Raw genomic sequence first — 20,100 nt, 5'->3', positions numbered from 1 at the left:
TACAGCCCAGAGGTAATGTTATTCCAGGGAGGAAAAACTCACTGCCTCATCCATGGTGGAAGGAGTTCCATGCAAGCTTCTGGTGCCCTGGGATTTGGCTGGTTTCCCTCAGAACCCATCCTATAGTGAGGGTGGGGGGTGGGGTGGCCTCCGCACCGCTCGCTGCTGCCAGGAAGGTGAGCCGTCACCAGTGACCTAGCTGGCTAACCTTGGGTGAACAGCTGTTTGTGGGCTTATTAAGCAAGCACTGGGGGGGCCACAGAAAGATGCTGACGGAGGGCGACAGGGCGGTCATCTGGTCTACCTGCCAGGTGGCTTCATAGCACTCTCTTTAAGAGAGCTTTTGCGGGGAGAGTTCACCTGGGCTACAGATGAACGGTTTTTCACTCCTGACACCACGTGTGAGGGTTTGCTCCTCTGTTTCACACCAACAACTCCCTCTCCAACTCTCTGGACACTAACTGAGTGCCCAGTGCTTCAATTTAATTCTGAACCTGGGTATGCTCAAGACCTGGTGTTAGCATCAGATACCACAGTAGTTAAGAGCTCCGTGCCCACAAGACTGCCCCCCATACACACACACACACACACACACACACACACACACACTTCAGACGCCAATCGCCAGTCCCAGGCCTCCCCTGCTTCTGACTGGGGCTTCCTGTGACCCCCTTCCCAGGTTTGGTAATTTGCTACAGTGGCTCACAGAACTCTGGAAGGCACATTCCCACACAGATCTGCACACGCTGGCTTCTGTGGCAAGTTTCATTTTTCATCAGCAAATACTGTTATTAATGAGCATCTTTTAAGAACAAAGCAGACTAAAGAATGAACGTTTTATCTTGTTTGTTAGTGACAAAGGGTTCAAGATGGAGTCAAGTCAGCTGGATATGGGATACTCCCACTGTCCTCAGACGGTTGAGGTCTCAGTAACTCCCCTGCTATGGCAGGCTGCCCTGTTTTCGTGGGGTTTTATCTTCCAAGCTCTCACACGTGTTTATCTTTTTCATTTTTATTTTTTAATCTAGAGAGAGAGGCAAGTGGAGAGAGAGATTTGTTGTTCCACTTGTTTATGCATTCATTGGTTGTTTCTTGTATGTGTCCTGATCGGGGATCAAACCCACAACCTTGGTGTACTGGGATAATGCTTTAACCAACTGAGCTACCCAGCCAGGGCAAAGCGCATCTCAACTTAGATGCTAAGTTTTCAAGGGAAAGACTTCATCTGTTGGTAGAAGTAAATTCATGGCCTAGGCCAGGTGGCTCAGTTGGAACATCATCCCAATGCACCTGGGTTGCAGATTCAATCCCAGGTCAGAGCGCATATGGGAATCAACCAATGAACGAGTGGACAGGTGGAACAACAAATTAAGGGTTCTCTCCCTTCCTCTCTCTAAAATAGAATAAAATACTGAATAAATAAGAAGTCATAGCTGTTAGACACCCAGGACTACTGCCCTGTGAAGGATTTCTCTGGTCTCTGGTGTCAGGGTGTCTAAAACCCCCTACTTCTCAGAGTGTTATCTGCAGGACTTACGCATATTTAAACACAATAGACAATGTCTGGTATTTTGGGGACTTTCTGGTATATAAAACCACAATTTTCCGAGGCTGGTGTGGCTCAGGGGGTTGGGCATCATCCTGCCAACTGAAAGGTCACAGGTTTGATTCCAGGTCAGGGCACATGCCTGGGTTGTGGGCCCCTGGTTGGGGTGTGCGAGAGGCAACTGATTGGTGTTTCTTTCACACATTGATGTTTCTCTCCCTTACCCTCTCTTTAAAAATAACTAAATAAAATATATATTTTTAAGAACGCATTTTATTTTGGGGGTAATTTCCCACTGTGGGCACACTGGTGGGAGCTGGTGTCTGGTTTAGTAGGAAGGTCAAGGGAGCGTGTTTGCACTCCACGGATGGTATGGGGTAGGCAGACAATTGAATAAGGATCCTGGAACTCAGAATTCGACAGGGAAGAGGCAAGGACAGAGTGTAGCAGCAAGGGTGTAGGTGTCAGCAGCCGAGTGTGGAGTGAAGGGAGTGTCCGGAATGGAGGGGGTGTACCCTGGAGCTGACAGCCCGGGCAGCCTCCCCGCTGGGCAGCGGTTGCACATGACTCCAGGAACATTCTCCCCTGTCACTTCTTGGCTTCCTGCAAAATCCCAGAGCCTGCTTCTCCAGCCTTCCCCTGCCTTCTGAGATGTACTCAGTCTTCTTTCATTAAATTCCTTCCCTTCTTCTTAGATCCGGAAGCTATGTCTTCCACCTGCAAACAAGAAACGCTAGTTAGACAGCCTCATAGCCCTGCCAGAAGCTCTCAGCAACTGCCCCACCCCCACCCCAGCCCTTGCAGCCTGAGAGGAGGCTGCAGGCCCAAGATGAGACATCCTCCTTCCTGTTCCTCATGATACAGATCGCATTGACAGATGGCAGCTTTCATAGTCTTCAAGCAAAACAGACTGACGTCTCTTCTTTGGGAGATGTGGGCTGCATTTGTTGGGAAATGAGGAAGGAAATCTATGTAATTCAAAAAGCTCCCCTATTAAAGGTGCTTATCAGGTTGGAGAAAAATCAAGTGGCCACCGAAAGGGGACTGGAGAAATCAGCTACGATACCTGCAGACAAGTAGCATTGTGCCTAAAAAAGTAATCGGGAAGCTGTTTACCTAGAAGACATTTTCCAGGGTATAGTTTTTTTTTTTTTAATTTTTAAATTTATTTTTAGAGAAAGAAAGAGAGAGAAACATTGATTTGTTGTTCCACTTATTGATGCATTCATTGGTTGGTTCTTATATGTGCCCCGATTGGGGATTGAACCTACAACCTTGTCATAGCGAGACGATGCTCTAACCAAAACTGTCCAGCCAAGGCCCAGGATACAGCCTTAAGTAGAAAGGTGAGGTGCGGAACAGTGTATGAGAATGTAAGCTTTTTGTGAGAAAATATAAAAGTAAGAAAACATAGGCCTACTTTATTCTGTGTGTTTGCTTAAACACTGCAAGGATACACGAGAAACGCGTACAAGCGGTGACTTGTAAGGGAGGGCAGAAAATGAGGGCACCGTTGTGGAAACAAAACTTCTCTGTGCATGTGTATTCATTTTAAGTTTAAACCCGTTAATGTGTTACTTGTTTAAAATTATACCTAGCTACAGATTATATGACTCAGTGCATCTGAGATACTTAGAACAATGGCTCCAAGTCAGTACCTGCTGATTACTATTCAAAATGTGATATGTACTATATTATATAAACTATGTAATGGAAAGTTCTGGAAAGGTATGAAAGAAATTGGTTCAGCCTTGGCTGGGTAGCTCAGTTGGGTTGAGTGTCATCCCTGTATGCAAAGGTTGAGGGTTCAATTCCTGGTCAAGGCACATACAAGAAGCAACTAATGAGTGTATAAGTAAGTGGAACAACAAATGGATGTTTCTCTCCCTCCCCTTTCCTCTCTCTCTCAAATCAATAAATAAAAATCAGAACAAACAATAGAAATGGATTCAGACCAGAGGAAAAAGAACTGGGCAACTAGAAAACATTTATGGGTGTCACACTTCTTCACTCTTCACTTTGTGTGTGTGTGTGTGTGTGTGTTTTGAATCCTCTACCATGGTAAACGTGTTGCCAGATCAAAACACATAACTGCGCATGCATTTTAAGGAGCTATTTATAATCTGACAGGCAGGGAGGACAAATGAATACAGATGCCTTTTTATATTGAGCTTCTGGGAGGAGACTAGAGGAGCAAATATTATCGCCCCCTCACAGGTTCCAGAGTCCACCTGGCCTGCTTGGCCTCTGCGTGCCCTCCGGGACCTGGCACAAGGCATTGATAAATGTCCCTCATTTCAGGGAACAGGGCTGGGCCGAGGCTCTCTCCACTTGCGGGCTCTCTAAATCTGTAGTTCCAGGGTGCAGTTCCGTGAAAACTCACAAAGATAGCTCAAGATGGTCTGCAGAGTTGGGCCCTGCTGGCGCTGGGGGGCATCCACGTGAGCTCATTCTTGAAAGAGGTAAAAATGCATTCATCCTGGATATGGAAGAGGGAACGATTTCTTTCTTCCTCATTCATTCAAAGTTACTGCCACGCACTGTGCTGAGCAAGGAAACACAGCAAGTGAACGAGACCCGCGCGTGACCACTGCTGCTCACCCTGGCCTGAAGCTCAGTTGGTTATGCAACCGAATGCAGGTGGGGCTGCCTGCTCCTGTGAAAGCCAATACTTGAGAGGCAGGTGCTGATGTAAAGGAAAGTGGTTTATTCAGATGCCAGCCACCTGGAAGATGGGGGAGTCACATCTCAAAGCTCATCTCCCTGGGAAGGTGAGGAACTCATATCTCAAAGCCCATCTCCCTGGGAAGGTGGGGGAGTCACATCTCAAAGCTCATCTCCCTGGGAAGGTGAGGAACTCATATCTCAAAGCCTATCTCCCTGGGAAGGTGAGGGACTCACATCTCAAAGCCCATCTTCACATCTTAGTGCAGGTGGGAGAAGGGAACAGAACAGAGAGATCAGGGGAGGGATTGAAAAGTTCTCTACGTGCAGGTGAGCACAGACCATTCCAATAAGGCAAGTGACGGGCAGGTGCGCATCATCCTGGTTTAGTCATCCTGGCTTCACGGCATCCTAGCTCCACAGCCGAAGGTCAGAACGTCTCCCAGACCAGGGATGCCTGAAGGCTGGGTCTGTATCTTTTGAAGTTAGTTCCTAGGATTGTTACACAAACATGCTTTCTATCTGTAAGCTGCATACTGGTCCGAGTCAGCACTTACAGAAATGGCATCAAAAGAATGGTGGCGTGGGTTACAATTTCCCACCATTAAAATTTTCCACTGTTAGAGTTAGAACATCATCCCGATAGGCCAAGGTTGCAGTTTCAATCCCCAGTCAGGGCACATACAAGAAGCAATCAATGGATGCATCAGTAAATGGAAAAACAGATTCATGTCTCTCTCTCCAGCACTACTTCATCTCTCTCTCTAAAAATCAATCAATAAATTAAAAAAAAACAACAACAACAAAAAAAAACCATTGCTACTCTGTGCACACATTCAAGCGAGCAGTGATAGTCAAGGGCACATTCACACAAAAGCTGTTTTTGCGTAGCCAGATATACAATAACAGAAGAAAGGGATGTGGAGGCTGTTGGGGGTCTGCTGTAGACTCATTGATCAGAGAAGGGCATTTTGCTGGAGTGACTGTTGAGCTGAGAGCTGAAGGATGGGAGAAACCCCCACCCAAAGAGACTAAGGAAGGTAGAACATTCCAGAGAAAGCACAAATGCCCTGAGGGAGCAGGAAGGCTCACGTGGGGGAACCCAGAGTGACAGAGAAGCTGTGGTGGAAAATGGGGGCAATAATGGGGCATTGTCACAAAGACAGAGACGTGGGTGAGACTATGTAAATTTCAAAAACATACACAGAAACATCGATCAGCTGCCTCTCACATGCCCCCAACAGAGGAGTACCTGGCCCAAAACCCAGGCAGATGCCCTGATTGGGAATTGAGCCTGCGATCCTTCAATTCGCAGGCCGGTGCTCAATCCACTGAGCCACACCAGGCAGGGAAAATTGTGACATCTTGTTACTTGCTAACCATTAAATGCGCTCTTGTATATGCAGTGAAGTTCTGGGAGGGAAAATACAAGAACATGGTAAGGGGGTCCTGCCTAGATTGCTCAGTTGGTGGTTAGAGTGCTGACCTGTATGCCAAGGTTGCTGGTTCAATCCCCAATCAGGGCACATACAAGAAGCATCCAATCAATGCATCAGTAACTTGGAACAACAAATCCATCTCTCTCTCTCTCTCTCTCTCTCTCTCTCTCAAAAATAAATTAAAAATTTTTTTTAAAGAACACAGTAAGAGGGAAGATAGATTAAGACACTGGAAAAATAGGATGTGGGGGGGACTTATCAGACTTAGAAAAAAATTTTTTTGAGGTACGATTGACATATAACATCGTATAAGCTGAAGGTGCATAAGGTGTTGATTGATGCATTTATATGTTGCCGTATGGTTACCACTAGAGTATACTGTTGAGTTGATACATTTCTCTAATTGCAAAGTGATTGCAACATAGTTGCCATCTTCTTTTTCTGTGGAGGAAGCAATGAAGATCTAGTCTCTTAGCAGTTTTGAAGTTTATCACACAGTAGCGTTGGCTATTATCACTATGTTTTGCATCCGATCTCCAGGACTTATGTATCTACCAGTCGCAAATTTGTACCTTTAAATAAATATCATCTACCTATTCCCCTTGCCCTGGTAAGCAGCATTTTACTCTGCTTTTATGAGTTGGGCTTTTTAATTTCCACTATAAGGCAGTTCCTATAGTGTTATCCTTCTCTGTCTGGCTCATCTCACTGAGTATAACGTCCCTAAGGTCCATCCATGCTGTTGCAATATTTTCTTTTTTTTTATTGAGAGATAATTGACATAACATTATATTAGTTTCAGATGCACAACCTAATAATTTGACATATTTATATAATGCAAAATGATCACAACACCCATTACCAAACATTGTTATAATTTTTTTTTCCTTGGGATGAGAACTTTTGAGTTATACTCTTATTACATTTCAGATATACAACACAGTATTAACTATGGTCATCACGCTGTACGTCATGTCCCCATGACTTACTTTATAACTGAAATTTGTACCTGTTTGTCCTCTTTTTTCTTCTATGTCCACCATTTTGTCTTTTGTACAAAAGTACTTTGTATTTTGCAAGTGACCACGTAAATTGTTACTGAGTCCAAGTCTGGGTACATAATTCCATGGGGTCAGCAGGGAGCCTTAAGACTCAAAGGAAGACGAGTATCTGCCACCGAGTGTGGAAAGAGACCCGAGGGAGCCAGTCCCTGCAGAGAACGCAGCCTCAACTGCAAGACAAGGATAGTGATAAACGAAGAGCTGTTGTTGACAAGCCCCCAACAGGTAGCCGAAAGCAAAGCCAGAACTGGAACCCAGGACCTGCAGACTTGGACTCTCTCCCAGCTCCTATCACTGGGACGGAGGTTCTGTGAGTCAAGCTGGGTCCACCCGGCAGACAGAGCAGATCCAGGGCTGGCATCACATCCAGTCCCTCTCCGGGAACAAGGGTCCTCGATGGTTTCCAGAACCCCTTCTCATGTCCTAGATAAACTCAGGCCTGGGAGTGAGAGACAGGGCTGGCCTGGGGGCCCTCACTCCTCGTGATCTCGCTCCCCCCTCCCGCCCCCCCTCCACCGTCTCTGTCACAAAGTCTGGGGCAGGGTATTTTTGAAAGAAAACTCAGCAGTTTTTTCTGTGAATCTGGGCCCTCTGAGGCCTCCTTCATGCTGAGCTCTCCCTCTGGGGAGGCTCTGGCAGGGGAGATGCATTTATTCTAGACCTTGGAAGACAAAAATGATTCATTCTTTCCTCCAGCAATTATTCAGTGGCCTCGTAGGATGGTCACAGGCACAGGGGATATGACAGTGGATGAAACAGACATGCTCCCTCAGAGCACGTTCCAGGGACAGATAAATACAGAGACAAAGGCATAAGTAGGATGCTTTCAAATATGAAGGATGCACCAAGGCTGGGTGGCTCAGTTGGAGTGTCTTTCCATGCACCAAAAGGTTGTGGGTTTCTTTCCCTGGCTGGTGTGGCTCAGTGGATTGAGCACCAATCTTTGAACCAGAGGGTCACTGGTTCGATTCCCAGTCAGGGCACAGGCCTGAGTTGCAGGCCAGGTCCCCAGTTGGGGGTGTGAGAGACAACCAATCGATGTATCTCTCGCACACATCAATGTTTCTCTCCCTCTCTTTTTCCCTCGCTTCGTCTCTCTCTAAAAATAAATAAGTAAAATCAACGGGTGAGGATTTGTCTCCAAGGGACACAATCTAAGCTGTGGGAAAGAGCCGTGGGAAAGAGCCCAGGGCTAACGTGGTGGATCTCGGAGAGATGACCGACCTGAGGGGGGAGGCGGGGCAGCTGAGATGCACAGCAGCTGGTCAAGGAAGGCCCCTGAGGATATGATGAAGACTCCGTCCGGCTTTTGTCGAGAGTGGAAGGGAAAGCAATTAGAGGCTTTTAAAAATGGCAATGATGTAATCTGATTGTGTGTTCATTTTTTATTGTTTAGATTTTATTTATTTCTTTGTTAGCGAGAGGGAAAGGGAGGGAGAAAAAGGGAAATAAGAAACCATCAATGTGTGAGAGCTACTTCCACCTGGCCTGCAACCCAGGCATGTGCACTGACCCAGAATTGAACCAGGGGCCTCTCGATTCGCAGGCCAGCACTCAGTCCACTGAGCCACACCTGCCAGGACAGGCTTGTGTGTTCACAAGAATCTTGCTCTGCAGAGAAACGACAGCAATGTGGCGAATGAAAGTGGAGTCGGGAGGCCAGAGCAGAAGGGGTCCTTGGGAAGATGCTGATGGTCTTTGGAGGTGGTGGCAGGGGACACAGGGGTAAGCGCCATGACTGGGGCAAGTTCTTCATTCAGCAAATATTTAGAGAGAACACTGTGCCCTGCTGTGAGCAGGTCACATAAATCCATGAAGAAAACCAAGTGCCCATCCTCATGATATTCCCCTCCTACAAGGGGAGGCGGGTGATTAACCGCAGGTTTGCACAGACATATCACATGACCTCAGAGAGTGACATATTCCATGAAGGAAAATAAAGCAGCACCTGGGAGCATCCTCCTGATACACCAAGGTTGCAGGTTTGATCCCCATTGAATGCATAAATAAGTGAAACAACAAATTGATGTTTCTCTTGAACATGACAAGTTCTTTTTTAAAAAAATATTTATTTATTTTTAGAGAGAAGGGAAGGGAGGGAGAGAAACATCAATGTGTGATTGCCTCTTGCACACCCCCAACTGGGAACCTGGCCCACAACCCAGCTATGTGCCCTGACTGGGAATCGAACCAGTGACCCTTTGGTTCACCAGCTGGCTCTCAATCCACTGAGCCACACCAGCCAGGGTGACACGTTCTTTTTTTTTAAGAGGAAAATAATTATCTACATATCCAAGCAATAGACCAAGTTGTTTAGAAGCAAAATGAAATCAGACTAGCATCAAATATTTTGACCACAGTACTACGTTTCAGGAGAGAGAAGTTTCACAACTCTATGATACTCGGTAGCATCATCATCATCATCATCATCAAAAATACACCTTGACCAACTGAGGTTTATTCTAGGAATGCCAAGATGGCTAAAATAAGGAAATCATTGATAAAATTTATGATCTTAACAGAGTTAAGTAGGAAACAAATCCTATGATCATCCCCAGGTATGTCAAAGGAGCATTTGACAAAATGTCTATTAATGTTAAACAAAATTATAATAAGCAGGAAATGATCTTTCTTTACAATATTAGGTAGATAGGTTGATAGATAAATAGACACTTGATTTTAGCCAAAAGGCAGATAAGCAATAGATAAATAGATGCTAGCTAATAGGTAGATATGTACAGATGAGAGGTAGATAAGTAATAGATGGAGAGAAATAGACATAGATAGGTAGATGCTAAATAGATAAATGTAAATAGATATCTTAGCCCTAAATTCAGGATCTCAGTGAGTAGATATTAGAGGCTGTAATAAGAATAGCAGCAGAAGCTAAATTTAAATCAGGAACAAGACAAGAACGCCCACTACCTTCACAACTGTTTAGCACCAGAGAACTTGTTTTCCACTCTGTGCTAGACAGGACTTCTTTGCTATTGGATGATCCCCATTTGGGTGAAAGGAATTCTGTTTTAAGTTAACATGGCACATTTGTTTGCCAAACATTGTTCGCACATCTACAGTTTGTTGGCCGCTCTTTTAGGTCCGAGGGACGTCACGTTGAGCAGAACAGAAAGGACCCAGAGTCTCCGCTCACTCGATGTTGCTTCCCTATGGCGTTTACCAGGTTAGAGTGCGGCCACTTTCTTCCTACCGGATTCCACGTGGGATTGTCTGCACCTGAGGAAAACCACGCAAGGAGACTAAACCAATTCCTTTCTCTGCCCCTAACTCCTGGGTGATTAGCTTTAAGGTGGCATCACTCATGATTTGACAAGGTCACCACCTGGTAGACAGAAGGGACACTCCCCAGCCGGCAGTTTCTTCCTCTCTTCATTTGCTGGCCCCCCACACCTTTCTTCTTTCCCTCGCTCCTGCCTTCCGTCCTTCCTTCTAAACAAAAAACAAAAACAAAAAGTTAATTGCTTGATGCCTAGCAAAAATGTACCTGCTTTTCCTCAACCCCCTGGAAATGACCGAGTTCCCTGGAAAGCCCATCACTGCCACTCCCCCTTTCTCCTTTGTCCACAGTGACACAAATGCCCAGCCTTGCCTGGCTTTGGCATGTTCATGCTTATGTGAATTTCCCGTGCTCACGTATTAAAATTGCGTTTTCTCTTGTTAAAAAGAAAAAAAGGTACAGTCAGGGCATATATAAGAATCAATCAATGAATGCATAAATAAGTGGAACAACAAATTGATGTTTTTTTTTCTCTCTCTCTCCCCGCCCTTTGCTCCCTCTCTAAAATCAATTTTTTAAAAAAAGTTAATTGCTTGAAATACAGGTGTACCTCATTTGATTGTTTTGCTTGATGGCACTTCACAGAGGATCTTTGCTTTACAAGTTGAAGGCAAGATCCTCCACGGGGGAAAAAAAAAAAGAGTCCAACTTGCTTTATAACGGTGACAATTTTTGTTACCATAGCGCTGAACCAGAATCACCCCTACAAACGGTTTGCCCATTGAAAGTGTGGAGTCGCTGTGCGGGATCGTCACACGTGCGCCCCTAGTCAGGTTCATGGCCGGCACCTGACCTTGAGAACTGGCTTTGCCTCGTGCTGGTATCACCAGGGTGTAATCAGCGAGGGTTTCTTTTTTTTTTTTTTTTCCCCTAAGAGAACAATGGCATCTTTTGAATTTCCTAGAGTTTTATTACGTTATCTGAACTTTGCTATTTAGCTGGTTGGTTGGCAACTAACACCGTGGCTCATTGAGGTTATTTTTATTCCGTCTCACTTCCTCAATTTCACTCAGTGGGGAAGTCGGTCTGGCCGTGACGAGGCGGGGCTCTCCGCGTTTCGGGTCCTCCTGGCGGTGTTTCCTCTTGCTGTGTCGGAGCGCCCTCTGCTGGCGGCGCGGGCCCTCTGCAGGCACAGGTGCGGCCTGGGCTCGGCGCCGGAGGTCAGGAGGTCAGCCTTCAAAACCCACAGGAAAATAATTTCAGATTCGATTACCCTCACCCACGAGAACTCCAATTAAAAAACAATTTTCTCTTGCCCTAATTGACTGCCGGGCCATGCGTCTTCAGGGAAAATTGATTTTCAATTACCAGTTGACTATGCAACTTAACCCTCCATTTGCGCAATGTGGAACCAAGGACGCCCACCTGCCCAGGTGAGGTCTATAACTCCCTGAGTGCATTCACATGGGGGGCCGCAGGTGGCGAGCAGTGCAGCCTGCGCTGGGCCCGACGCTTGTAGACTAACTTCAACCAGTAAAATTGTTCCTAAAACCAGCTGCATGAGAGAGCTCTTCTAATAAACTGAGGACACTTCCTACTGGAAGCCTGAAGCAGGAACATTTTGGATAAGACGTCGCGACGCTTTTTTTTCTTTTAAATGCATCTCAGGGTTTTATTTTTTGTTTGTTTATTTATTTTTTGTTCTTTTTGTTTTTAAGATGTAGATTTTTTTTTTTTTAAGCTTTACAAAAAGTTTAAAAATAAAACAGCCCTGGCTGCTGTGGTTCAGGGGATTGAGCCCTGACCTGTGAACTAAAGGGTGGTTGGTTCGGTTCCCAGTCAGGGCACAGGCCTGAGTTGCCAGCCAGGTCCCCAGCTGGGGGCGCACAAGAGGCAACCACACATTGATGTTTCTCTTTCTCTTTCTTCCTTCCTTCCCCTCTCTCTAAATATAAGTAAATAAAATCTTTTAAAATATTAAGCAAAAATCAACTTTTGCATTCCAGAAACTGACAGATAAGCTCCTGGCCAGAAGAGCAGACGGTCAGCAGCCCCCTCCCCTCACATCCTTACAATGTGGCCTCCTGGGGCTCACAGGACAATGTTGAGGACCATCCTCCTGTCTCCCAGAGCTGTCCCCTGTCCCCATCACCCCGCCCAACCCCAAGCAACTCCCACACACGTGGAATCAGATTTCCAGTTTTGTGTCTATATGACACACATCGGTTGCTTCATAACTTTGTTTTGTTTTGTTTTACATTTTTGACACCAATGAAACAAAATGATGGCAGGGAAGGGGGGGCAGACAGCGTGTTTTATGCCTATGAAGGAGTGGGGGAGAGGAGGCTGTGGAGCAATCAGAAAACACACAGTCTCTATGGAAACATAGTTTTGACAGCAAGACTTGGCAGGAAGCAGGGGGCAGAGGTGGAGGGTGTTTATGGGGCTCTATTCTCAAGGAGAGATGGCGCTTTGTGGTCATGATGCAATCTGCTCTGCTGCCTGTGGGTCTGTGGGGAAGGAGTGGGGGAAGGGAGCAGAAACTGAGCTTTCGGCCCCGGCCAGGTAGCCCAGTTGGAGTTGGTTACAGCATCTCCCCAATACGCCAAGGTTGCTGATTTGATCCCAGTCAGGGCACCTACAAGAAGCAACCAATGGTGCATAAATGAGTGGAACAAATCAATGTCTCTCTCTCTCTCTCAACTCAATAGATTTTTTAAAACAATGTTTTCTTTTAAAAAAATATTTTATTTATTTATTTTTAGAGGGAGAGGAAGGGAGGGAGAAAGAGAGAAAGAGAAACATCACTGTGTGGTTGCCTCTCACAGGCCCGCAACCCAGGCCTGTGCCCTGACTGGGAATAGAACAGGCCACCTTTCAGTTCACAGGTTGGCACTCAGTCCACTGAGCCACACCCGCCAGAGCTCAAATCAATAAATTTTATTTAACAGTTTTTTAAAAAGAAAATGAGCTTCCTTAGAAAGGAGTCTAACAAGTCAAGCCTGCAGGTCAACAGAACCAGGTCCTCTTCTTAAGAGCTTCATGTTTTGATTTGTCTGAAAAGTCTGCACCGGCCTCAGCCCATTGCCAATGACCTTCGTTTTTCCAAAGTAGCTCTCGTTGACAGTACTTCTTTTATCAAATTTATTTTCCAGTAACCATTGGCATAAATTAGTTTTAGGTGTACAGCACAGCAATTAGACATTTATATACCTTACATGCATCTCATTCTTAATGGTTCCAGGAAAAATCCCTGTAGCTTTTTCTTCTTTTCAAAAGAACTTTAGCCCTGGCTGGTGTGCTTCAGTGGACTGAGTGCGGGACTGTGAGCCGAAGGTCGCTGGTTCAATTCCCGGTCAGGGCACATACTTGGGTTTCAGGCCAGGTCCCAGCTGGGGGTGTGCGAGAGGTGACTGATTGTTGGTCTCACACACTGATGTTTCTCCCTCCCTCTCTCCCTCCCTTCCCCCTCTCTAAAAAAATTAACAAATAAAATATTTTTCTTTAAAAAAAGAAATTTAAATTTTATTTTTCCATTACACTTCACATTTGCTATTATTTTGTATTTGTTTCAGGTGTGTGGCCTGGGGGTTAGACTCGCTCAGCATGCCTCCAATTGGATGTTCCATGACCTCAGCCAGGAGGTCGAGTGACACCAGCTGTGTGGGAGCCAGATCTGTGGGCTTGCAGTGTGAGGGGGGAGCAAACTTCTCTGCACCCTCAAGGTTCACCTGGTTCATCTAATAATCAAATAGATAGGAGACAGGTGAGCAAGGGAAAACAACTAAATTTAATACGTATGTATGTACAAGAATCCCACATACATGAGAGACTCGGAGACCCCACAGGCAGGAGCGGTTCAGGGACAGAAAGGGAACCAGGGTGTATAAGACAACCTGAGCCGGGGACAGAGAAGGTGCCTTAGGGGCTCTAACGGGTCCTTGCAGGGTGATAAGAAGGGCAGATGCTTAGTGAGTAAAAGTTGGTCCTGCCCTATAGATAAGGGGAAATATTAACTTTGATAATCTCTCCTTGTGGGCAAGGCCCCTAATTCAAGTTCTTCAAGGTAGCCAAGGGAGGGACAGAAGTTTCTCTTGAGCCCATAGCTCAAAATAATCTACATGCCATGTACCACATACCAGAGAGGCACATCTTGAGGTAATTAGCCTTGAACCCCCACAGCAGCACCGTGGAGGTGAGTTTGAAATGTGCGGGGCGACCATGGGGGTCTCTGGCATGTGCACCCCTTGGGTGCAATCCCAGCAGACAGTGATCTTTGCTTCAGTCCCAGTCTCCTCCATGAGGGTCACTCCAGCAAAGCCAGGATCCAGACCCCAGCGGTAGCCAGAGGAGATGCTGCCTTCCAGATACAGGTTCTTATATTGGTCAAAGGCATTGCTGGCTGCCCTGCTCAGTGTGGCTTAGTTGGTTGGGGCATCGTCCTGTACACCAAAATGTTGTGGGTTCTATTCCCCATCAGGGCATATACGTAGGTTGTGGGCACATGTGGGATTTTTTATTTTTACTTATTGATTTTAGAAAAAGAAAAGAAATGAGAGAGAGAAACATGCATTTGTTGTTCCACTCATTGATTAATTCTTTTAAAAAATACTCTCTTGGCCCTGGTTGGTGTGGCTCAGTGGGTTGAGCGCTGGCCTGTGAACCAAAAGGATGCTGGTTAAGATTCCCAGTCAGGCCACATGCCTGGATTGTGAGCCAGGTGCCCAGTTCGGGGTGTGTGAGAGGCAACAGATTAATGTTTCTCTTCCTCTCTTTCTTTCTCCTTTCTCCTCCCTCTAAAAATAAATAAAATCTTTAAAAAAATAAAAATACTTTATTGATTTTTTTTTGAGAGAGCAAGAGGGAGAAGGGGAAAGAGAGAGAGAAACATCAATTTGTTGTTCTACTTATTTATGCATTCATTGGTTGGAAGGAAAACTCTGACTCCAAAAAACCTCCGCTGCCTTGCGGCATACCTCTTCAGGGGAAAGGCTAAGGGAGTAAACCCCGACAGAAAATCCGGAGCCGGAGTCCCTAAGGCGGTTTGACGTTGTAGTCAACACCGGCAACTCCTGCGGCGCACCTGAAGCCAAGCTGTATTGACTCCGTCTTTCCCTTGGACCCTTCAGCTGCGAAGAGAGGGGGGGGTCTGCTGCATGGGCAACAGCAGACCCTCCATATTACCCTGCCCAGGCTCTGTAGCTTCAGCGTCATCGCAAGATGTCGATTCAACACGGGAGGAGACAGATACCGTGTCACTCCCGAGTCTGACTGCATAGCCATTCTCGGTGGTGCAGATAGACTCTTGAGAAGCTACACCATCGTCTCTCGAGACGGACGGCTGCCGACGGTTGATTCTTGTATGTGCCCTGACTGGGAATTGAACTCACAATCCTGGTGTATCAGGGACAACTCTCTAACCAACTGAGCTACCTGGCCAGGGCATGTGAAGTTTTAATATCACCAGCAAGTAGCTGAGTCTTCAGGGCAGAAGTGGTGGGCTGGGATTGATCTGACTGTCCCTGCACCCCATGCCCCAACGGGGGAGGGGCCAGCTGGTCTGCAAGCTTCCTCCAGGCTGAGGTCAGAGACAGTGAGCACACAGCAAGGCAGGAAGTTTCACAATCCCTGTGTGCAGGCCCCAGTGAAGGGATGACTGTGGCTTTGGGACAGTGGGGCCCCTGGGCAGTGGGAGCAGCGGCCAGCTGTCTTTGACAGCTTTGGGGGGCTCTACGATGGTGTGCGGGTGACTTTACTTCTCTGGGCCTCAGTTTGCCCCTCTTTCAGGTTGGAAGAGTCTCCTGGTGGGTTAAAAAAAGGCGTAATAGCTTGAACTTGAAGCCAGACAGATTGAGTTTGGAAATAAACTTCATTCTTTTTCAACTGCACTACAAGGTCACACAAGAGAGAGATTCTTGATGGCCCAGACTCTTCAGCTATGTCAGCTGTGCCTGGAGCAAGGACAATCCCTGGACTTTCCTTTTTCACTTATAACTTTCCTACTATTTTTTAAAGATTTTTATTAATTTATTTCTAGAAAGTGGGGAAGGGAGGGAGAAAGAGAGGGAAAGAAACAACATTAATCAGCTGCCTCTTGCTTGCCCCCAACCAAGGGCCTGGCCTACAATCAAGGCACGTGCCCTGACCAGGAATCAAACCCGTGACCTTTCAATTCATAGGCCAGTGCTCAGTCCATTGAGCCACACCAGCCAGGGCCATTAGTTGATTCTTGCATGTGCCGCAACCGGGACTGAACCCACAGCCTTGGCTTATGGGGGCAATGTTCTAACCAACTGAGCTACGTGGCCAGGACTACAAGTTTTGTATGAACACCTGTTTTTCCTTTAGGGTATGTACTAGGAATGGAAATTTGGGGTCATATGATAACTCTATGCTTAACTTTTCAGGAACCACCAAACTATTTTCCAACCATCTGAAAAGACAGTGCTACACTATTTTACACTAACCCCTAGATTCTCTAGGTTGAGCTGGGGTTTATGTCTCTTTCAACGCTAAAAGCTTTCGCTAATATTCTGCCTCTTGCAGAAGCAAAACAAGACATCATTTTTGTGAAGAACATCTTTGGTTGCCAGATATGAAGGGGTTGGGGGACTCAGTGAAAAAGGTGACAGGACTAGAAGCACAGACTGGCAGTTACAAAACAGTCATGAGAGTGTACAGGACAGCATAGGGAACATAATCAATTATATCGTAATAACTGTGTGTGGTGCATGGTGGGGATTGGGACTATCAGGGGGGATCCCTTTGCACAGTCCATGGTTGTCTAACCACTATGCAGTGCACCGGAAACTAATACAAAATAATACTGAATGTGAACTGTAATTGAAAAATAAAATTAGAGCCCTGGCTGGTGTGCCTCAGTGGATTGAGCGCTGGCCTGTGAACTGGAAGTTCATAGGTTTGATTCCCAGTCAGAGCACATACCTAGTACAATGTTTCTCCCCCAACCCCGCTTCTCTCTGTAAAATCAATGAGCATGCCTTTTGGTGAGGATTCATAAATAAATAAATAAATATGTAAATTTTTTAATTCAAATCCCTTATATTTCTTTCCAGTTATCGACACTAAAATATGTTAAAATTAAGGTATGGTATTTTTCTAATCAGATATTCACATTTTATTGGTGAGAAAAATGTCTCAGGAAGCATTTTCTGTGTTTCTGGATTGTTCTGTCATAGAGAATTATCTTTAGACTTGGTCCTTGAAGTTAGGGGCTGTAATAGATTTATTCCTGTATTTCCAGAAATACTGATGCGCTATAGAAGTCCCCCAAATTGTCAATTCTCTTTCTTCCCATCCGAAAGAAGGGCTTTCTTGAAAGGGGATGTAGGAACTAGGTCGTTACTGACTCAGCTTCCCCCCACTTGAATTCCTAGAAACCTGTCTTTCCCTCCTGTGCCCGAGCTTTGGAAGGTCAGCTAGTGAGTCACTTGGGGAAGCTCAGATCTAACCCATAGGGCATCCAGGCTACCAGCACTTTCTTCCTCTGCTGCTCACCCCCAGACCCCTCAGACATGTCACTGCCCTGCCGAGGCCTCTGAGCCCACGGTCCAGCCCCCTCCCAGTTCTCTCCCAGCCCACGGGCTTCCTCCCCTGGTTCATCCTGAAGGTGCTTCCTTAATGTAGATCTGACTCCATCCCTTCCCTGCTCAAAATTGTGCCAGGCCAGACAATGGAATATTATGCAGTCATGAAAAGGAAGGAGAGTCTGACACAGGCTCCCACATGGATGAACCTGAGGACATCACACTAAGTCACATAAGCCAGTCGCAGGAGGTCACGTACTGTATGACTTCACTCCTGTGAAATATCCAGAATAGACAAGTTCACAGAGAAAGTAGATTGGTGGTTACCAGGGGCTGGGGGAGGGGGGAACAGGGTGTGACTTTCTTCATGGGAGTGGGGTCTCCTTTGGGGTGATGAAAAAGTTCTAGAAGTGGATAGTGGTGATCATTGTACTCCATCGCCAATATATTTAATGCCTCTGAATGGTACAGTTTAAAATACTTAAAGCGGTCCTGGCAGGTGTGGCTCAGTTGGTTGGAGCATCATCCTATGGACCGAAAGGTTGCGAGTTCGAACTCCGGTCAGAGCATATGGAGGCCGATGTTTCTCTTGCATTGATCTCTCTCTCTCTTTCTTGCCACCCCTCCCTTCCTGTCTCTCTAAAAAGCAATGAAAGATGTGCTTGGGTGAGGATAAAATAATAATAATAATTTTTTTAAGTAAAAATAAAATAAAGTAGTTAAAATGGTGCTCTCGGATACACCAGGGCTGCACGTTCAATCCCTGGTCAGGGCACATACAGGAGGCAACCAATGATGCATGAATAAGTGGAACAACACATCAACGTTTCTCTCCCTCTCTCCTCTCCTCTCTCTCTGCAATCAATCAATAAAAATTAACTAAATAAATGAAAGCAAAACTCTCAACTCTGTGGCTTTGGAAAATCCAATTATCCCATCAGTTTTCTTTCAAATGCCTTTTCTTTCTTTCTTTGTACTTTCTCTCTACTACACTAAGACTTGCTGAAGGTAGTTCACAAAGGTTTGTTCTCTGTAGAGGCCCAGCTTGCTGTAACTGCGAACTTGGACCAGCGGATTCAGCAGCAACTGGGAGTTTATTTGAAATGCTGGCTCTCAGACCCAATAAATCAGAATTTTCTTTAAAGGTTTATTTTATTCTCATCTGAGAGAGAGGGGAAGAGAATGAGAGAGAGAGAGAGAGACACCCATGCAAGAGAGAAACTCTGATCGGCTGCCTCCTGCACGCGCCCCAACTGGGGAGTGAGCCCGCAACTTGGGCCTCTGCCCTGACCCGGAATGGAGCCAGCGACCCTTCAGTTACCAACCAACTGAACCACAGTGCCCAGGGCAGGAATCTTTATTTTAATAAGGTCCCCCAGTGACTCACGTGTAAATTAAAGTTAGAGAAATACTAGGGACATGATTTTGAGTTTGTACCCAGAAAGGGCCACAAACCCCAATTCCATTCCTGAACTAACCTCTAAAGCTATATATTTTTTGCATACTCTGTTTTTTTAATTGACTTTAGAGATACAGAGGGGAAGAGAGAGAGAGAGACACATTGATCTGCTGCTCCAATCACTCACTCATGAATTTATTGCTGGCTTCTTGTATGTGCCCTGAGGATCAAACCCACAACCCTGGTGTATCCAGATGACGCTCCAACCAACTGAGCTCCCCAGTCAGGCTATTTTTTGCCTATTCTGAATCCAGCTATATTCTGAGACCAGAAAGCATGATTGGCCCCCACGGATCCCCCTTTCCCTGGGGTGTGTCTGCACCATCCCTGATGCTGGTAGCAACAGCAGGTGAGCAGGTAGGCTTCCAAGGACAATGGCAGCTGAGGAAAGAAAGAGGAACATGAGAGCTAGAAAATTAAACTAGGTCACATTTGAGCATCAGAGCCAGGCACTCACCTCTGAGAGTCCCATTTTAAGTAGGTTATGTAAGGACTCACCGTGTTCTATTTCTCCCTCCCTCTGCCCAGCCCTGGGAGGTGAAGAGTGAGGGAAAGGAGACTTCTCCAAGGTCGGCTGTGATGGGTGGGGGAGGGGGAGGGGCTGGGGCAAAGGAACGGGTAAAGCCTAGCCTCAATGTTGCCCCACTAGCCCAGGAAAGACAGCAGAAACTCAACTATCTCCCAAAAGCTGCTTCCTCATATCAGTGCTCTGCTCAGAAGCATTCCCTGACCCCTGCTCCTATGACAGCTGCTATTTTAATAAATTTTTGTGGAATGATATATTCATGATTCCCCCTGTGTCCTGCTTCATACCAATGCTTTTAGCCCTTTAATCAATCCAGACTAATAACAGTAACAACTGATCATCACTCTTTATGCCCTGGCTGGGGAGCTCAATTGGTTAGAGCGCCATCCCAATACATCAAGATCGTGGGTTCAATCCCCGGTCAGGGCACATACAAGAATCAACCAGTGAATGCATCCATAAGTGATCGATGTTTTTTTCTCTCTTTCTCTCTCCAATCAATAAATAAAATAAAGTAAAATAAAACACACACACACCCTACCTTCCACTTCACTCTCTCCTGCACTAACACCTGGAATTACCTATCTGGGGATTACCCTCCTCCGGACTGGGACTGGGTCCTT

Source organism: Furipterus horrens, unplaced genomic scaffold, assembly GCF_987537825.1.
Source record: "Furipterus horrens unplaced genomic scaffold, mFurHor1.1.pri manual_scaffold_13, whole genome shotgun sequence".
NCBI classification, from domain to species: domain Eukaryota; kingdom Metazoa; phylum Chordata; class Mammalia; order Chiroptera; family Furipteridae; genus Furipterus; species Furipterus horrens.
The sequence above is the reverse complement of the archived record's forward strand: the minus strand, read 5'-3'. Positions refer to the sequence as shown.